We start from the raw sequence: 7,239 nt of genomic DNA on the forward strand, positions 1-7,239 counted from the left end.
AAACACTCAGCAGGGAAAAGACATCTGCTTCAACAGTGGTGTTAGAAATACTGGATATTCACATGCAAAAGAATGAAATTGGACCCTTATCTTACACCACTCATAAAAATTAACTCTAAATAGGTTAAAAACTTAAACCTGAAACTGCCTAGAGGCAAATGCTGTAAAAGTCTCCTGGACATTGGTCTTAGCAGCAATGTTGCAGCTATATAAACAAAAGCCAAAGCGTCAAAAGCAAAATTCTACACGAGACTACAGCAAGCTAACGTGTTTTTTGCACAGCGAAGGAGAAAAATCAACAAAATGAAAATGCAACCTGTGGAATGGGAGAAAATTTTTGCAAACCATGTGTCTCATAAAGAGTTAATATCCAAACTATAAACAAAACTCATAACAACTCAACAGCAAAAATGTAAACAATTTGATTAAAAAATTGACAGAGGATCTAAATAGACATTTCTTCAAAGAAGATATATAAATGGCCAAGTAACACATGAAAAAGGTGCTCAATACCACTAATCATCAGGGAAACCACAAATCAAAACCACAATGAAGTATCACTTCAGCCCTGTTAAATGGCAATTATCAAAAAGACAGCAAATAAATAGTGTTCGTAAGGATATGGAGAAAAGGGAACCCTCATGCATTGTTGGTAGGAATGTGAACTGGTACAGACAATATGGAAAACAATATGCAGTTTCCTCAAAAAACTAAAAATGGAACTACCATATGATCCAGTAATCCTGTTTCTAAGTATATAGCCAAAGCAAATGAAATCACTATCTCAAAGAGATATCTGCATTCCCATGTTCATTGCAGCATTATTCACAATAGCCAAGACTGAAAACAAGTTGTGTCTTTCAAAGGATAAAAGAAAATGTGGCCTGTATTTATATCTACCTATAATTCGTCCTTACCATTATCATTAACTATAGCATTATCTCTATTTAGCCATAATAAAGAAGTAAATCTGCTATTTATGACAACACAGATGCATCTTGAAGACATTATGCTCAGTGAATTAGGTCAAATACAGAAAGACATATCCCATATAATCTTATGTGTATGTGGAATCTAAAAACATTGAACTCATAGAGACAAAGTTAAAATGGTGGTTGCCAGGGACTGAAGGTGGGGGAGCTTAGGGAGATGCTGGTCAGGGTACAGACTTTCTAAGATCAGTAAGTTCTAGTACAACATGGCAGCTTTAGTTAATAATCCTGCACACTCAAAAGTTACTAGGAGAATAGAATGTTAATGTTTTCACCACAAGGACATCAATGCCAAAATGGTAATATGTGAGGTGAAGGCTGTATTAAGCAACCTTATTGTGGTAAACATGTGCAATACATACAGTATGAAGTCGTTCTATTGTACACCTTGAACTTATACAACGTTATATGTCAATTATATCTTAATAAAGCTGAAAAACATGGAAAAGCAGTGTCTGTTTCCTAAAACTAGAAATACTTACTTTGAGAAATCCTGTCCTGTGAGAGGAATAAATGAAGGGGCAAGATATTGAAGATTTTTCAGAATCAAGACAACATTGTGATATGTTTCTGACCTTGAAAAATGAAAATAAAAGATACAGAGGAGTAAAAAAAGAAAAGAAAGAAAGAAAACAAGGATTCACCAACAAATCCAGGTCAGATCTACATCTTAGGGAAAATACTCACAGGCACATACATTCCAGGGAAACTACTTTAGGAAATAATTAGGATTTTTATAGATTTTTTTCAAGGTAATAGAACTATTTTTAATAAGATAACTTTGTAAGCAGCGCAGATCCTCTTGGAGAGAAGAGAAATTGGAAGCTTTAAAAGAAGCAGAAAGGATGCTGCCAAACCCAGGCTGTAGATGACTAAAGCAGTGATGATGGCCATGGATGAAATCAGAAGTCAGGACTTCAAGAATATATTGTAACTAAGATTTTATTTCTCCATAAAAAAGCCTAAAGTTATGCATTCTGTCATTGCTACTACAGTACTGGTATCTATTTTAATAAGAATGATAGTAAAAGTGGAAAAATTGTGATATAATACTGCTGCTGCTAAGTCGCTTCAGTCGTGTCTGACTCTGTGCGACCCCAGAGACGGAAGCCCACCAGGCTCCCCCGTCCTTGGGATTCTCCAGGCAAGAACACTGGAGCAGGCTGCCATTTCCTTCTCCAATGCATGAAAGTGAAAAGTGAAGGGAAGTCGCTCAGTCGTGTCCAGCTCTTAGCGACCCCATGGACTACAGCCTACCAGGCTCCTCCATCCATGGGATTTTCCAGGCAAGTGTGCTGGAGTGGGGTGCCATTGCCTTCTCTGATAATACTATCAAACGTAAAAGTTGACCTCATAAGCAAATTGAGAAAAATAATTTCCCAGCATATTTAAGTCTCTATCAGCCAAAGCAGATAAAGAAATAGATGATAACATATTGACAAGAATAAATAAGCATTGTTCAGAGACCATTCTGAGGTGTTGTAAATAGAGGCTATGTGAAAACTAAATGAAAATTACAGGACCAAAGAAATTTTAAAAATGGAAGCTATAAAAACAACCCTGTTTACATTCTTAACATGTTTTCGTGTGACTACTCTTTGTAATGCTTATCCTTAACCTGAAAATGATTTTGCACAGTGATGCTCAGAGAGATGGCGTGGCCTGAATCTACTAGAAGTTCACTTTAATCTTCATGAAACCAAATGCTTCTGTTTTGCACTTGAGGAAACTAACTTAGTCAGTTGAGGTAGTTTTGGGGCAATATTTTATGGTTCTTTTACAGAGCTGTAGAACAGAGCAGTATTTTATCAGAGATACTGCTGGGCAGAAATTTGATGTTGTTGCTCTTCAACACACGTATGCTAAAGCCAGCAAGTTTACTTGTAACGATTTCAGGAGGACTTCAGATCCACTAAAAGGAAATTGGCAACTTATTTAATTTGATACTATTTTTATGCAAATATTCTTAGTAATAAAAAGAGAAGCACAGAAAATGCAATTTGGAAAACAAAGCTGTTTCTATGTGCATTTGTCAAACCTCTAGGACTGAGCAATTTGAAGAATGATTAATTGTGCATGAATGAATGAGGAAAAAAAAACAAGTTCAAATAAATAATTGGTTCTAGCAATGATTTAAGTTGACAGATATCAATTTTATCATTTATTTGGCATTGCTAAATGAGGAAGTGGATTACATGTTGATTTATATGAATAAACACCACACATCATCCAATTTGGTTCTAGTAAAATTGTAAATCTTCAGAAAAATAAAACTTGAAGTCAATATTTCCCTAATAAATGTTAATATTTTCTCTGTAGAAATTTCTTACAGACGTTTGTAGGTCTACATTTTTACTCATATCTCTAAATAAGTAACAACTTCCCCAGTGGCTCAGAGTAAAGCATCTACCTGCAGTGCAGGAGACCCAGGATCAATCCCTGGGATGGGAAGATCCACTGCAGAAGGGGATGGCAACCCGCTCCAGTATTCTTGCCTGGAGAATCCCGTGGACAGAGGAACCTGGCAGGCTCATGGGCCCGCAAAGAGTTGGACATGACTGAATGACTGAGCATGCACACAAATGGGTAGCAAACACCACAGACTTATAGAATTGGAATATCAAACTTAAACTTCAGCCAGAATTCAAGAATATTAAGACATAACGAGAGAGTTTAGGAGGTGGGACTTTGGTCCTTCATACTCAGAGTAGCCCGTCTCTGGGTTTGCTTCAGAATGGCTGTGTGATGCTGCTCCTATGGATTTCAGATAGAAGAAGTGAACAGAAAGATGGCAGTCTCATCAGATCTGTGTAGGAGAAAGCATACTCTTCAGAGATCTGATGTAAAAAGCCAACAGTCCTTTACAAAATAACTTAGGATGATGAAATACTAACAGTGATGGTATTATTGTCTGAGATGGCTAAATCTCTCTTTTCCCTAGCTCTCTGCCTTATCTCTGAGGAATCATCGGTGGAGATCTGGGTTCCTCCTCAGTCTTCTCGCCTGTATTAAAGGGGTTGCTGCTGGGTGTGGGCATGCGTGGTCTGGTGTTGTCTAGCTGTACCAGCAATAGCTTAAGTTCAGGAGTGGAATTCAGGGGTCAAAGGTTACAACCCTACTTGGACAAAAACTTACTCATGGAATACAGAGATTGTGATGAAAAAAGTTGATATTGAAATGTTCATCCATCTATCAATTTCTTGCTTTGTTTTAATCTCAAATAGAGACAAGAAAGAGGCTATGTTTTAACCTCCTAAAATTCTATACGAAACAATCATTTAATATTCATTCCTAATTAACATTGACACGATTGAAGCTGCAGTTGAAAGAAAGCTTAGTTAGACTTGTTTTCCTCTCTAGTTCGTGTCATTATTCCTGTGGTCCAATTGCTCAGGCTGCCAGATGGTCCACCCAGGCCTCCCTTCATCACAAAGCTTCCATGCTGCGCTATTCTGCAGGAAGATATACCTTCCCATTTAATAATCTTATCTGTAGTAACAAGATAATGAGTGGTGATAGGTTTTTGAGTTGCTATTACTGACATAGAAGGTCTAGCATATATCCTCTGGATGGAAAATATCTTAATCCAGGTATGTGACTCCAAAAGAAGAAAATTTAAATTAGAAGTTTTGGGGGAAGTCACTTTTGAACAGATGGGTCTTTTGGTATGCTTAATCCCATCAAGTCAAAAGCTGAATATTTCATCTAAATGTGTGTGGGAGCTTTGGTGGGAGCTTACCAGAGGAGTCCTAGATGACAACAGCTCCTAAGGCAGTGACGATGTGGCAAACACTGAAGGGTGTTTCACTCAACGCAGCTTCTGATCTCTGCTTCCAGCCCGTCTCTGTTATAAGGATTGGATGACGCAACACCAGCCTCTATGCTTTCGGGAGGGTATGTCACACAGGTCTAGCCACTGAAATGTTAACAGTAGCCCCAGGATATGACATCATTTCTCAAATGAAAGAATGCCAAAAGAAAGCTTTGATCAGCCCTCCCCTCCTACCTGGCCTGCAGACAAGGCAGGGATCCATCTTGTAACAATGCAGTCAAAAATTACATGCTGAAGATAGTTTCTGGGTGACATCCTTGACTACCATGTGCAAAATAAGCTCCATGTTTAAATCATGGGGTTTTTTTGGGTTCTGTTACAAATACATTACTAACTGACAGAGACAAAAAGTAAATTTACACTTTTTATAGGTCATAGTTCTTAATCTTAGACAAGTGAAACTAATCTAACTGGCTTATTCATTAAACGTTGATTAGTGGAAATCACATAGAATTGGATGGCCTTTCAGTCGGGGCCCCTCATTTTTGGGAGATATACACAAAAGACCACATATCCAGGAAAAATGCCAATCACACCGTGAGATTACACAGAATACAGAGACTATAGGAATACGGAGAGGATATTACAATGGGAAAACATGCCATTGCCTCCACAGTAGAAAATAGAAACACTACCTGTGTTGCCCCAGGAGACTCTCATGCAACAGCTGCTTCATTTATTTCCTCACCAATGTTTCATGCAGGCTCATCTGCTCGGCAGATCCTAATTCCCATGCCTGCATGTTAGTTAAAAGGATATTTGGAAAAAGCAGCTTGTGGGTTGCCAGCCTCTGTTGTTCAAGAAAGTAAGCCCCAAATGCATTGACATGAGTGGTGAGTAAGTTAATATAAAGTGGCTGCACCAAACTGCGCCAGCTCTAATTGGTATTGACTTCCTGGAGTGGTGTTCTGAAGATTGGCCAAACGCATGCAGGCTCAGCGAGAAAGAGAGATGCGATTCATTCATTAGTGACAGATGCTGAGATCCTGACAGGCGGAGTCTGGATATGCCTGTCACTCACTTCACCCCCAAGCAGAGACAAGAAGAAAGAAGCAGCTAGGGAATGGTAACTGGGGCTTGGAGACAGAAAATAATTATGGGAAAGTACGATCTGGAGGATACTAAGCTGCTATAACTGTTGAGTTTCTTAGCCTCAGGAGAAACTGGAGAAATGCAGATAAAAAAGGGAGGTGACAATGAAAGTAGTTCTTACTCCAATTAACTCTTTTCCCCTATTTTGGTACATGTGTAGTCAATCCTCTGTTTATGGGTAGAAAAATGAAAAGAAACATGAATTAAATTTGGGCCATGTGTCTATGTTAGGCATACCTGCTCCTGAAATTTTATAAAGGAGCGTCATAGTAAAGGGACCTTAACTTCTAGAGCTATTGAACAGAGCATGCTAAGACACAAAATATACAAAATGAATTTTTGGAACAATAAAACTTATCTGGATGTTTTATTTTATATGTGAAGAATCTGTGATCAAGGGATATACCGTGGCTTAGACAAGGTAAGATTTTAGCAGAGTAATGTGTGTTTTCAGTGTTTCTCAGGTATATGCTTTTGCTATGTATTCTCATGTTCATTCCTGTATACACAAGATGTCATTTTGTCAAATACTACAAATGATACAAAGAATATACAAAACAAGGGCTCCATGAACAAGCAGTTTATAATTAAACAGAGAAACAAATATGCATACAGGTCATATCCTCTACAAATTCCAAAGGAAGGGCAGTCACAGTGAAATGGAAATATGCAATGGAACGAATCAGGTTTTCAATTCATTTCACAGAAGCTAGTTCTATCTAAAAAGGAAGAAAATGACTTTATCAAAAGGCCAAAGAACCAATTACCAAATTAGTTGCCAGGAAAAATGCATGAGACCACAACTGCAGAACTGGTACACTGAAGAACATTCCTTTAGGTATAGACATTTCTGTTTTCTTAAGTGTTGCCTACCATAATTTGGACTTCCCTGGTGGCTCAGACGGTAAAGCGTCAATTTACTGATGTTTTCAGTCGCTAAGAAAGGGAACTGCTTGTTTACAAGTTTCTGAGTCCATGTCAGCAGTCGGGGTGGTTAGATGTCGAATAGCTAGCATTTTTAGTGTCTATAGAAGGCGGGTATTTTTTCCCCTTTACCAGTATTTTTAAAGTAAGGAACTCTCCAGAGAGAATCAGAGGATCAAAGGTTAAGTGGTTAGAAATTTAATAAGATGTCCACCACAAAAATCTACTAGTATAATAATCCTCACAATCAAAATGCTCATACTAATAATTCACACCAAACTTCTTCCACATCAAATCTCTCAGAATAATAATGATTATTAGTTATTCCAAAAGCCTTTACTGTATCAAGTGAGTGATACAGGGATTTTATACTAATTTATATAAAAATAAATATATCTG

Source organism: Bos indicus, chromosome 5 (assembly GCF_029378745.1).
Source record: "Bos indicus isolate NIAB-ARS_2022 breed Sahiwal x Tharparkar chromosome 5, NIAB-ARS_B.indTharparkar_mat_pri_1.0, whole genome shotgun sequence".
Taxonomy (NCBI): Eukaryota; Metazoa; Chordata; class Mammalia; order Artiodactyla; family Bovidae; genus Bos; species Bos indicus.